This window comes from Bos indicus, chromosome 29, assembly GCF_029378745.1.
Source record: "Bos indicus isolate NIAB-ARS_2022 breed Sahiwal x Tharparkar chromosome 29, NIAB-ARS_B.indTharparkar_mat_pri_1.0, whole genome shotgun sequence".
In the NCBI taxonomy this organism is placed as follows: domain Eukaryota; kingdom Metazoa; phylum Chordata; class Mammalia; order Artiodactyla; family Bovidae; genus Bos; species Bos indicus.
The window spans coordinates 28,179,025-28,193,501 of NC_091788.1; positions in this window are offsets into that span (position 1 = coordinate 28,179,025).

Consider the following 14,477-nt stretch of genomic DNA (forward strand, 5'->3'; position numbering starts at 1 on the left):
ACCTGGAGAATAGGACAGAGGGTAATGTTAAAACGAGTACCCCACTCTCTCCACCCAACACCACTCTAATGAGACAGACCCAGAATGTGAGAAGGAACCCCGACCCACCCCTCTGTGCCTTTGTTTTCTTTTCTGTATAAAGGCTGAGGGAATTTTTAAAGATGGGTATCAAAAACACTAATGGGCAAGTTCTACAGGGACAAGATTCAGTAACACTGTGACCTCATGACAACAGCATCTCTGCTCCACTTCTGCTCTGACAGTTTACCAGGCCCACCCAATGATCAGTGATCATCTCAGCAGAGAGAAGGCACATCATTTCAGGGTGTCCCAGGCTTTCACAGATGAGGTTTGGAAGACGAGTAACAGGACAGATAAAATTCAACACTCACCTCATGAGGACCTCAGTCCTGCCGGATTAATTGAGCTCAGAGAAACAAAGTCACTTTCATCCTTTCCAAATGTCAGATAAAGGACTTCTACAAGCTCTCAGAAAGGTCCTAATGTCTCTCCTTGCTAAATTCAGCACAGAATCAGATCAAAACTCAGATTTGGGTCAGTTTTGGAAGCTTCCAAATGACAAAATCAAGGTCAGCTCACCTTATTAACTCTTCTCCATCATTTGCATGGAAGGGCAAGTGGCTCTGATGAATTTTGAGGGAGAGCAACCTAAAACAGAGTTTTCTGTTGTTTTGTTTTCAGTGAGTTTCAGACTAATGAAGCCAGAGCACAGACCTCAGTGGCTCTGGCTCTGAGATGCCACGAGTTACAGGTCATGATTTCTGATGGTGGCTCTGCAAAGTGTCCTCTTCAAACTAGAGGGTGTAAATAGCATCTGCTGGTGCCCAGGGAGCCACCTGCTAATATGACCCATGGGTTTTTATGAATTGGGAAATCCTAGGAACCTGATTAAAAGTTAAAAGACCTATGGTTTCTTAGTGTTTTCCCCAGAGGTCAGACTTTGAGGCAAAAAGAAATTACCTACTTCGCATATTCAGCCTAGTTCATGATAACAACACCGAGTTACTGGAAGTATACCATTTTACAGACCTTTTAGTTTCTTGTAAAATAGGACGCATCCCCAAATAGAAAAGCTGAATCTCCCCTGCATCCACGTGGTTTCTTTCTAGCATCTATCACTATATGAATACTATACATTTATTCGTTCCTTGCATGTTCCTACCACACATAAACACACATTTATGTACTCACAAACGTTTGAATCTAAGCTATATTTTTTTTCTATTTTCTTCAGAGGTATTTCTGCAGCACCTCAGAGCAATACTTGGCACATAATAGGCACCCAATAAATATTTGTATAATAAAAGAATAAAGGAATGAGGATCCCTTTCCCATCTTTCCTGGAACCTATGTTGGACACTACAACAAAATTCTTGCCCTGCAGGCAAAGGCTTATGTAGTGCTGGTGTTTTTCTTTGCAGACCTGAGTGTGAGACAGGAAAGACATCAGTAAGGCCTGTAAGGTCACTGCTAAACTCTTAGATGTCATCTAAGAGCACTTCAGATCAAAGCTGCTGAATTCAGAGAAAATAATATAATTTTCATCTTCCCTGAATGTCGCAAAGAGGATTTCCACAAATTCTCAGAAATGTCTCAATGTCTCTCTCTGACAGCACAGATCAAAAGGCAGATTTGGGTCAATAGAAGGTTTCAAATGCCAAAATCAAGGTCAGCTCACTATCGGAAGCCATTAGGAACCATTCGAGATTTTTATTTCTATTTTTGACATAGGATTGAAATCATCTAAGTGCAAGCTTAGAAAGGTTAATATGGCAATGGCTGGTAGAATGGCCTGGTGTAAGAGTGACTAGAGACAAGGCGACTCACAAGAGGCAAAAAAAGATCAATGAATGATAAAAATGCTCTGAATTAACTGTGCTACTGTGAATAATTCCAAGAAACAAACACATGCAAGAGATACTGAAAGGAAAGTCAGTAGAGCTTCTCACAAATGGGATAGAAATAGACAAAAATCCCAAAGATATTAGCCTAGGTGCTAGGTTAAACTATGATGTTACTACAAACAGAAAATTCAGAAAGAATAGGAATGTTCACAAACATTATGCATTCAGTTGTGAACATGCTGATCTTGAGTTCCCAGCTGGACAAGCAAGTAGAAGTATGGGAACCCACAGCAGTATTTTTGCCTGAAAAATCCCATGAACAGAGAAGCCTGGTGGGTTACATAGTCCCTGGGGTCACAAAGAGTTGGACACAACTGAGCAACTAAAAAGAAGTATACAACCCAAATAAGGCTAAATAATGCTCAAGAGGAAGACCAGAATCTGATAAAAAGATCTGGGGACCATTCCCACAGAGTCATGGAGTCGGGCGAACTCAATAAGAATGAATAAAGAGAGCAGAGACACAAGAAAAATATTTGGAAAATCTTTTGTATGGATTACACATAGGATAATTGAAAACCCAATCATTACTAAAATGAGTCCCAACTATTATTACTAAATCCTTAGAAATAACAAGAGTACCAAAAATTACTCAGGACAAAATTGAAATGTGTCCCACAAGATAAACATTTTTGGGCTTAGTCTTGATGAGGACCTTAGAGATTCATTAAAGCATGTGTTTTCTATGAAAATGTTAGAAGTTTTATTTAGGTGATGCAGGAAACAGAAACACTCCCTCCAAGTTTATATTACATGAAGTCACATTACAAGAAAGTTTATGGCAAAGTGCTAAGCTAAAGTTAAAGGTCATTCTTTCATCTTTAACACAACCAGTATAAATACAGGCAGAGAAATGATTGTAGAGATACTCAGCTTATTTCTAACACTGCAAAACTAACTCATTATCCTCCTTTCTTCTATCTACATAATGGTCACAGTAGCCTGATGTAGTTATAACAAAATGTGTCAGTTATCCTTTTCACTGAGCTATATCTTTGGCTAATTCCTGGTTTGTTTTCTTAACTCAAGCCCAATATGTTCTAACTTAACAAAGTCAGCAGTAAATTAAGTTTCATACTAGACTATCATGCTGCTGCTGCTGCTAAGTCACTTCAGTCATGTCCAACTCTGTGCGACCCCATAGACGGCAGCCCACCAGGCTCCCCCATCCCTGGGATTCTCCAGGCAAGAACACTGGAGTGGGTTGCCATTTCCTTCTCCAGTGCATGAAAGTGAAAGTGAAGTCGGTCTGTCGTGCCTGACTCTTAGCGACCCCATGGACTGCAGCCCACCAGGCTCCTCCGTCCATAGGATTTTCCAGGCAAGAGTACTGGAGTGGGTTGCCATTGCAAGGTGCATAAAATGTAAATCTTTTTTTAACTAAATAGGATTTTAATTTGCAGTATTATGTCACACTGAGCTAAGCTGCTGCAAACATCCAGAATCATTGGCAACCTAGATGTCCCTCAGCAGATGAATGGATAAGAAAGCTGTAGTACATATACACAATGGAGTATTATTCAGCCATTAAAAAGAATACATTTGAATCAGTTCTAATGAGGTGGATGAAAATGGAGCCTATTATACAGAGTGAAGTAAGCCAGAAAGAAAAACGCCAGTACAGTATACTAACGCATATATATGGAATTTAGAAAGATGGTAATGATAACCCTGAATGTGAGACAGCAAAAGAGACACTGATGTATAGAACAGTCTTTTGGACTCTGTGGGAGAGGGAGAGGATGGGATGATTTGGGAGAATGGCATTGAAACATGTATAGTGTCATATGTGAAACGAGTCGCCAGTCCAGGCTCGATGCATGATACTGGATGCTTCTGGGTGGTGCACTGGGATGACCAAAGGGATGGTACGGGGAGGGAGGCGGGAGGGGGGTTCAGGATAGGGAACATGTGTACACCTGTGGCAGATTCATGTTGATGTATGGCAAAACCAATACAATATTGTAAAGTAATTAGCCTCCAATTAAAATAAATAAATTTATATTTTAAAAAAAGAAAGAAAATTAAATCTACAAGTGCCAGAAAGGAAATGGGAAGGCAGAATCTAATTCAGCAGATCTGAGGTGGGGTTCTAGATTCTGATTTTTTTTAAAGGTGTAAAGTCTGGTATAAATTCATGTTTTTGCATAGGGACATCTGGTCTTTCTAGCACCAATTGTTATGAAGACTATCATTTCTCCATTGATTGCTTTTGCTCTTTTGTCAAAGGTCGGTTGACTATATTGTGTAGGTCTACTTCCAGATTCTTTTAATCCACTGTCTTTTCCTTCAACACCACACTGACTTGTTGTCTATAGTTTTATAGGGAGTCTTGGGCTTCCCAGGTGGCACAGGTGGTAAAGAACCCGACTGCCAATGCAGGAGACAAAACAGACACAGGTTCATTCCCTGGGTGGGGAAGATCCCCTGTAGGAGAGCATGACAACCCACTCCAGTATTCTTGCCTGGAAAATTCCATGGACGGAGAGCTTGATGGTCCTCGGTCCATAGGGTCCCAAAGAGTCTGATACAGCTGAACTGAATTAACATGCACACACACATAGAATCTTAAAATTGGACAGTCTCTCTCCTGTAACTTTGTTCTCATTCAGTGTTGTATCTGATATTCTGGGTCTTTTGCCTTTCTATATAAACTTTAGAATCAGTTCCTTTTTTTATTTCTTGATTTTATTTATTTGGTTGCTCCAGGTCTTAGTTGCTGCATTGTTGTTGCTTAGTTGCTAAGTTGTGTCCAATTCTTTCGTGACTCCATGCACTGTACCCCACCAGGCTCCTCTGTTCATGGGATTTCCCAGGAAAGAGTACTGGAAAGGGTTGCCATGTCCTTCTCCAGGGGATCTACCCACCCAGGGAGCAAACTCGCATCACCTGCATTGCAGGCAGATTCTTTACCACTGAGCCAACTTTTGTTCATTTGTTTGTTTGGTAGTTCTCACTGTCAATTTTGAGGGATTGTCTACAGAGATAATCATATCATCTGAGAACATAGGCAGCCATATTTCTTTTTTTCCAGGATGTATTTAAAAACTGTTTAAAGTTATCATTCCAAGATATAGGCTCAAATGTTGATATGTTTGAAAAAATGTACCTCGGCATCCTTTGTCCTAAGGAAAATCAAACCAAAATTATAATGAGATACCACTGCATATACACCAGAATGGTTAAAATTAATAAGACTGTCTACACCAAGTGTACATTTGGATGTGGCACTCCTGGAGCTTTCATACACTGCTGTTAGAAGAGAAAATTTGGATAGATACTAACGCATATATATGGAATTTAGAAAGACGGTAACAATAACCCTGTGTACGAGACAGCAAAAGAGACACTGATGTATAAATCAGTCTTATGGACTCTGTGGGAGAGGCAGAGGGTGGGGAGGTTTGGGAGAATGGCATTGAAACATGTATAATATCATGTATGAAACGGGTCGCCAGTCCAGGTTCGATGCACGATACCGGATACTTGGGGCTGGTGCACTGGGTCGACCCAGAGGGAGGATATGGGGAGGCAGGAGGGAGGAGGGTTCAGGATGGGGAACACAGGTATACCTGTGGCAGATTCATTTCGATATTTGGCAAAACTAATACAATTATGTAAAGTTCAAAAATAAAATAAAATTTTAAAAAATTTAAAAAAAGAAAGCAAAATGGTATTTTCTAATAAAGCTGCACACATAGGTAGCATCTGATCCAGACATTCCACCACTGTTATACACCCAGAAAAAATAGTGCATGTAAAAAAAAAAAAAAAATACTTGTACAAGAATGTTTACTGAGGTTTTACTTTAATAGCCAAATTTCCATCAAGGAAATCAAATTGTAGAAAATACATTCAATGAGATATTTCTCAGGAAAAAAAAAATGCTCTATCACATGTGCCAATGTGGTTGAAATACAAAAATCATTATGTAGAACAAAGACAGAAGACCCCAAAAGAGTATAAACAGTATGATTTTATTTGTAAGATTTTTGTTGTTCTTGTTGTTGATACAAGGAATAATGACTTTATTCAGGAAGCCAGCAGACCAAGAAGATGATGGACTAGTGTTCCAAAGAACCATTTTACCTGAGTTAGAATTCAGGCTTTTTTTGTACTAAAAGGAGAAGACGTGTGACTGGTTGTTGCAGACTTCTTTTTTTTTTTTTTAATATAAATTTATTTATTTTAATTGGAGGCTAATTACAATATTGTATTGGTTTTGCTATACATCAACATGAATCCGCCACAGGTATACACATGTTCCCCATCCTGAACTCCCCTCCCTCCTCCCTCCCCGTACCATCCTTCTGGGTCATCCCAGTGCACCATCCCTGAGTATCCTGTATCATGCATTGATCCTGGACTGGTGATTCATTTCACATATGATATTATACATGTTTCAATGCCATTCTCCCAAATCATCCCACCCTCTCCCTCTCCCACAGAGTCCAAAAGACTGTTCTATACATCTGTGTCTCTTTTGCTGTCTCACATACACGGTTATCATTACCATCTTTCTAAATTCCATATATATGTGTTAGTATGCTGTATTGGTGTTTTTCTTTCTGGCTTACTTCACTCTGTATAATAGGCTCCAGTTTCATCCATCTCATTAGAACTGATTCAAATGTATTATTTTTCATGGCTGAGTAACACTCCATTGTGTATATGTACCATAGCTTTCTTATCCATTCGTCTGCTGATGGACATCTAGATTTCTTCCATGTCCTGGCTATTATAAACAGTGCTGCGATGAACACTGGGGTACACATGTCTCTTTCAGTTCTGGTTTCCTCGATCTGTATGCCCAGCAGTGGGATTGCTGGATCGTGTGGCAGTTCTATTTCCAGTTTTTTAAGGAATCTCCACACTGTTCTTGGAGAAGGCAATGGCACCCCACTCCAGTACTCTTGCCTGGAAAATCCCATGGACTGAGCGGCCTGGTGGGCTGTAGTCCATGGGGTCGCTAGGAGTCAGACACGACTGAGCGACTTCACTTTCACTTTCATGCCTTGAAGAAGGAAATGGCAACCCACTCCAGTGTTCTTGCCTGGAGAATCCCAGGGACGGGGGAGTCTGGTGGGCTGTTGTCTATGGTGGTCGCATGGAGTCGGGCACAACTGGATCGACTTAGCAGCAGCAGCAGCAGCAGCAGCAGCCGCCGCCACACTGTTCTCCATAGTGGCTGTACTAGTTTGCATTCCCACCAACAGTGTAAGAGGGTTCCCTTTTCTCTACACCCTCTCCAGCATTTACTGTTTGTAGACTTTTAGATAGCAGCCATTCTGACTGGCGTGAAATGGTACCTCATAGTGGTTTTGATTTGCATTTCTCTGATAATGAGTGATGTTGAGCATCTTTTCATGTGTTTGTTAGCCATCTGTGTGTCTTCTTTGGAGAAATGTCTGTTTAGTTCTTTGGCCCATTTTTTGATTGGGTCGTTTATTTTTCTGGAATTGAGCTGCAGGAGTTGTTTGTATATTTTTGAGATTAATTCTTTGTCAGTTGCTTCCTTTGCTATTATTTTCTCCCATTCTGAAAGCTGTCTTTTCACCTTGCTTATAGTTTCCTTCGTTGTGCAAAAGATTTTAAGTTTAATTAGGTCCCATTTGTTTATTTTTTATTTTATTTCCATTACTCTGGGAGGTGGGTCATAGAGGATCCTGCTGTGATTTATGTCAGAGAGTGTTTTGCCTATGTTCTCCTCTAGAAGTTTTATAGTTTCTGGTCTTACATTTAGATCTTTAATCCATTTTGAGTTTATTTTTGTGTATGGTGTTAGAAAGTGTTCTTGTTTCATTCTTCTACAAGTGGTTGACCAGTTTTCCCAGCACCACTTGTTAAAGAGATTGTCTTTAATCCATTGTATATTCTTGCCTCCATTGTCAAAGATAAGGTGTCCATAGGTGCATGGATTTATCTCTGGGCTTTCTATTTTGTTCCATTGATCTATATTTCTGTCTTTGTGCCAGTACCATACTGTCTTGATGACTGTGGCTTTGTAGTAGAGCCTGAAGTCAGGCAGGTTGATTCCTCCAGTTCCATTCTTCTTTCTCAAGATAGCTTTGGCTATTTGAGGTTTTTTGTATTTCCATGCAAATTGTGAAATTATTTATTCTAGCTCTGTGAAAAATACCATTGGTAGCTTGATAGGGATGTAAGATTTTTTAAGAACAGGAAAAATTACTCTGAAGTGACAGAAATGAGACTTGTTACCTCAACTGCATGGGAGTTCCCTATTGATTAGAAAGTGACATACAGGAAATTTATGGGGTCATGGAAATGTTCCATATCTTTTTCTGGGTGGTGATTAAATAAGTTTATACTTAGGTAAAAAGTCATTAATCTGTATATCTCATATTTTTATATTTTATTATATGTAAATTAGGCCTCATAAATTACAATTTGAAATGTTTTTATAAAACTTTATAAGTAAAATTTGTGTAAAGACTTATAGAGCTTAAAATTTTAAACAATACATTGTTCAGCAGACCACTTAGCAATTATTATGGAAGACTAGTCTGTTTCAGCAATACATCTCTAATCTGTAACATTAGTATGGGGTAGACTCATCTACACCTTTCCATACCACCCTTAGAGACAGACCAGATGGGTCAATAGTCTTATACAAGATTTTGCTTGGGTGTTTCCATAAAGGATATTCCGACTTATATTGAATCCATGTCCCAAACCCGAGGAAATTCAATGAAGTTGACATAAAGTAAGAAACCCTAGAAAAAGAATAATCAGAATCAACTGGGACATTAACTTCTTCCCATTTAATCTTGTGCTCCATAAGCTCTGCCAATTGTCACTGTTGGCATTTCTATCACCAAGAGTGACAGTCAAGCTTGTCTCCTTAAAAAAAAAAAAAAATACAAATAATTTTAGTTCAAAGATATGGCAACCTTCATGTTTAACAGCAAATCCGACTGAAAACTAGCTTAAAACCAAGTATGCAAAAAACAGGAAAACTCAATCCAATGAGGAAAAACCTCAATCTCTAGAAACATGCTAAAAATAACACATATTTTAAAGTTAATAGATAAGAAAAAAGAGCTGTTATTAATATATGTTATACATTCAATGAAAACTTTGCATGTTAAGGAAAGACATAAAGATATGGAAAAAAAAAAACTGATTTCCTTGATCTGAAAAATACAATGTATGAAATGGAAAAATGTGCCAAATCCAAAAAAAATACATAATCCCAAAATAATCATGAGAAAAACACTAGAAATCCCAATTGAGGGATATTCTACAAAATGTTGCTCTTGTTGTTTAGTCGCTCAGTCTTGTCTGACTTTTTAGTGACCCCCGTAGACTGTAGCTTGCCAGGCTTCTCTGTCCATGGGACTTTCCAGGCAAGAATACTGGAGTGGGTTGCCATTTCCTTCTCCAGGGGATCTTCCTGACCTAGAGATGGAACCTGCATCTCCTGCCCCTGTCTCCTGCATTGCAGACAGGTTCTCTTACTGCTGAGCCACCAGGGAAGCCCATTCTACAAAATACCGAATACTCTTCAAAACTGTCAAACTCATCCAAAACATGGGAGGTCTGAGAAAAGGCACCAGCCAAGAGGAACCCAAGGAGACATAATTAATCAATGCACTGCAGTATTCTGAATGGGATCTTAGGATGGAAAAAGAACATTAGGTAAAAACTAAGAAAATTGAGATAAAGTATGGACTTTAATAATAATGTATCACTATTGGTTCATTAACTGATGAATGTATCACACTGCTAAGCCATGAGGGAAGCCCGATGTAAGATAGCAAGAGGAACCAGACTCTCTACTACATTAACAATTTTTCTGTAAATTTAAAACAATTCCAAAATAAAAAATGTGTGTAAAAATAAATGTGTTGAATGGAGTTAACACCACATCAGAAGAAATGATGAGCTGATGGGTAAACTTAAATAAGAGCAATAGAAACTACCCAAAATGAAATCCAGAGAGAAAAAAAGAACAACAAAAATATGAACATGGCATCAATGAGCCCTAAGACATCAAGCAACCTCCTATGCTTGTAACTGGAGTTTCAGACCACAAGGAGGAGGAGTGGGAGAAAAATACTTGAAGACATAACAGCTGAAGACATTCACCTAAAGTATACAGTGAACACCCCCTGACCGCCTAATCTGAGAACAAAGTTGACTACATAAGCTATTTAACAATTGTCATTTCTGGTATCGTTGGGCTAGGTTATTGGATCTACCACCTACTCAAAACCAGCTAAAAATACTGAAAAAAAGTATTCTATTTTATGAATGGCTTTTGATCACATAAATTTTGGATTACTTATTAATTGTAAATACATGTTTTAGAAACTATTTAGGGTCATATTTGATGGTAAAATCAGAAAAGCTGGTATATTCATTATATGCTTCTGCTGCTGCTAAGACACTTCAGTCGTGTCTGACTCTGTGCGACCCCATAGACGGCAGCCCACCAGGCTCCCCGTCTCTGGGATTCTCCAGGCAAGAACACTGGAGTGGGTGACCATTTCCTTCTCCAATGCATGAAAGTGAAAAGTGAAATTGAAGTCGCTTAGTTGTGTCCGACTCTTAGCGGCCCCATGGACTGCAGCCCACCAGCTTCCTCTGTCCGTGGGATTTTCCAGGTAAGAGTACTGAAGTGGGGTGCCATTGTCTTCTCCCATTATATGCTATAGTAAAGTAAATTAACCAAAAAACCAAAAACATCTCTTAAATGAAATGTATGATTTTTATTAGATAAAAAACCCAAATAAAATATATTCATAATTCTAAATAAAAATTTGTACTTGCTTTCAGAATACAATTTTTTTGTATCAGGCTTTGTAGTTGAAATAGTCATTTTCAATTCTTGATCAATAGTTTTTAATTTCTTTTATAACCATCAATGAGAAACTTTATATGTGTAAGAGACAGAGTTTAAATCATTCTTGCCACCATTGAAAACTTTGCTCTCAAAATCATATTTAAATCATGTGAGTTATTTTCTTTTTACTTACAAATTTAATGTTCAACAAATTTAGAACTAATTTTATTTTTTCATTGCCAATATTTAAAAGTAACAAATCTAATTTTCAGGAGTCTTATGCATTCTTAGAGCAATCACACTGCATCTAGTTTACATGCCATGAAAAGGACAAATTGGCTGGAGATAGATGGAAGTATCCGACATGGGGAGACAGAGACTGGAGCACCTACTTGGGGATGGAATCCCAAGCATCAGGATTCCCTGCCCAGCCTCCCACCACCGTAAGCTGAGCACCACAAGTCTGAGCACCTGAAACAAACACCTCCAGCAGCTGTGTGGAACTCCTGACCACAATAGGCACTGTCCCCTTTGTGTGTGACTGTCGTGGCTGGTGACCAGGTGGTGGAGTACCGCTTTGGTTGAGCTGTTGAGATAGAGCAGAGAATGCCTCACTTGGCTGACCATGCTTGTCGCTGACCAGAGTATGGTATATGCCACCACATCAGACACACTCTGTTCTTACCCTTCTGAGGGCATCTATCTAGCATATATTTTAGGCTCTGTTCATCTAGGGATTCCACATGAATAAAACAAACTTTTTTTCCCAAAAAAAATAGTATGCATGAAGCATATGCAGAAGGACAATAAAGCCATATATGACATTACTTGTATCTTCAAGAAATTCATCAATTTACAGACATAATACTTTCAAATATCCTAAGGGTATCTTTAAAATGCTTAATATATTGAAATAATTTTTACATCAAATTCTATAGCTATAATTATTTCTAAAACACTACATTTAAAGCTTCAAACATTTTAATTTTATATGAATTGTGGTTTTAATATTTTTAAATGATCAATTTAGACAGGCTGATCTACAGAATATAAAGTCATCCTGCAAAATAAGCCTGCTGAATCACAGACCGGGCCAGGCATTTGCTAACTCATACTTTCAGCAGTGTGTTCTGGGCACTTGGATATCACATTCAGACTGCAAGCCATGTGTCATGCCTGCAACTATATTTTGCCTAGATAAACCAACATACTCCCCAAAAGTGTGTGAAACTGGTAAGCCACAAATATATATGGCCCTTTACTTGGCTGGACAGGGCCAACCACTCATGGAAGTGTGTCTCTCCCCCCATGTTCTGTTTGCCTGGTTCTACTACACCCTCAGCTAAATCCTCCCATGCAGTGAAAATAGGACTACCAGAATACCTAGATTTAATCTTACCAACTCAATAACTTCAAAGAGAAAAGCCTGTTTAAACAATTTTGGCAGAAAAGACTAAAGCCAAATAACTGTTCCTGATTAATCACTGTCATTAAGGTTAGACTGGATATGTTTTGTGAAGGGTCAAGTCAGTCCAACACATAAAATGTGTTCCATTTCAAATTCCAGTCAAAAAATATAGCATACTACACACATCCTACAGAGGACATTTTTTTAAAAGAGAATTGGATATATAGACACAGAGTATGAGAAGCAGCAGGGAAAAATATAAAGACTAATATCCTATTAAAAAATAAATACTACTTTAAGGACTGATGGAACAAAAAGAAAGAGTAAGAAGCATTACCAAATTCTAGAATCTCAGAGGAGAAGCTCTACAGGATTGGTGCTTGGATTAATGGAGGGTTTGAAGATGCCCCACAGCTGGCACCTGGACCTCCGAAATAGAGACTCCACCAAGAGGCTGCAAGATCTAACATGGAGGGAGACCCTGAAGAAAACCTGACAAGTGCTTGAGCCACTCAAGGGGCAAAAGTCTGGACAATGATGTGAGGGAGCACAGTACCACTGGTAAGGGACTGTTGAACAGCTGTCTACCGTATCTAAGGGGTGCACCAAGTTAAGCACATTCCCATGGGCTTATTGGCCATTTGCATGTTCCTTCGGGATATGCCTTTCAAATCATTTGAGAACATATGATATGGTCTTTTTATCACTGAGACAAATTTTAATTAAATTGTTACATATCCTAGTTATAATACCTTTATCATATATATGTATTGCAAATATTCTTCCAATCTGCAGCCTGCCTCTAAATATTTTTTGATACATAGATGCTCTAATTTAAATGAAACTCATTTTTTTTTCTTTTAGGTTTAGTGTTTTCCAGAATATGTGCAAGAAATTTGTGCCTACATTAACATATTTTCTATGTTTTCTTCTAGAAGCTTCAAATGACAGTTTTATGTATATAGTTTCGATCCATTTAAAATTAACTTTGTGTATGACGTGAGGTAGAAATCAAAGTTTACTTTTCCTCATGATTAATTAGCATTTTTCAGCATCAATTGCTTAATTTGTCTTTACCTCCAGGTTAACATAGTTGCTTGGCTAAAAGTCAATAAACTATGTAAGTAAGGATCTGTTTCTAAATATTCTGTGTGTCCCATGGATTTATTTGTCTATATTTATAACAAAACCAATCTGTTTTGATTACCATATCCTAAAAATAAGCTTTAAAATCAGTTAGTGTTATATGTTATTTTGAGTTCTCCAAGAAACAGATGCTAAGAAATGATTAGACTTCCAAGACATATACTGTGGTAAGTGTCTGTGAAAGATAAAATGGGAAGGAGTGGGTGTCAGCAAAAAAGTTTTCAGACCAGGATGAAAGTGTGACACCTACGAAAGGAGAGTGGGAAGGAAGAATTTGGTAGAAAAAGCTCAGATTACAGTGTGGTTCAAAAAAAGTCTCAAATAGTATGATAAGAAGTCCCTAAGCAAAGACTGCCTATCAGAAGATATCTATGTTACAAAGATAATGGCCAGCTCCATTATGACCCACCATGCTAAGTCAATGGTTGAGAACATCTTAGAGGAAACATGGACTCTACCTAAACACTATGTTGGATCCAAGGGAATATCAGTTACAGACAATGATGTGCCCCACAAATGGTTCTGCTAAAAAGGGATTAGCAGCACTTATCCATGGCTGCCACATTTCACTCCCCAAAAGAAATTAAATCCCAAAGTTCTTTCTGATTTCTTATTATTGTAATTATTATATTCTATTATTATTTATAACATTTTATTTATTAATAAATAAATTTATTATTGTTATCCAAACAAGATAATCCAATTAAGAATTTTGTGACCTACCACTACATATGATACTCTACATATATGAATGGGAAAACTATAGGGAGAAACATCTAGGTAAATGTATTTATTATCTCATTGGTGAAACAACATTTAAGTAATTTCAGGAAATGTTGATATAGTTTATTGTATTAATACACACCTTTGATAATACTTCAGTGGATAAGTGAAACATGGCTAAAATGTTTTTCCTAACACTATGTGTAGTATTTTCCTAATGTGATGATGAAATTTACAGTAAAACCATATGCCTTTTTCAAAATATTTTGTGTCAAGTAGATAGTAATAAATACAAATTTGATGACAAACTGCCCATCATACTTATTGGGATCCTGAGATACATATGTATTATTCCTCTAATCACCCTCTCTTAATGCTATGTTTGACAATAAATGGTAGGATTGCATGTATTCTCTTGAGTACTAAATGCATTTGCCTGATAGAGGTTCTCAGAAGCAGGTGGCAGATG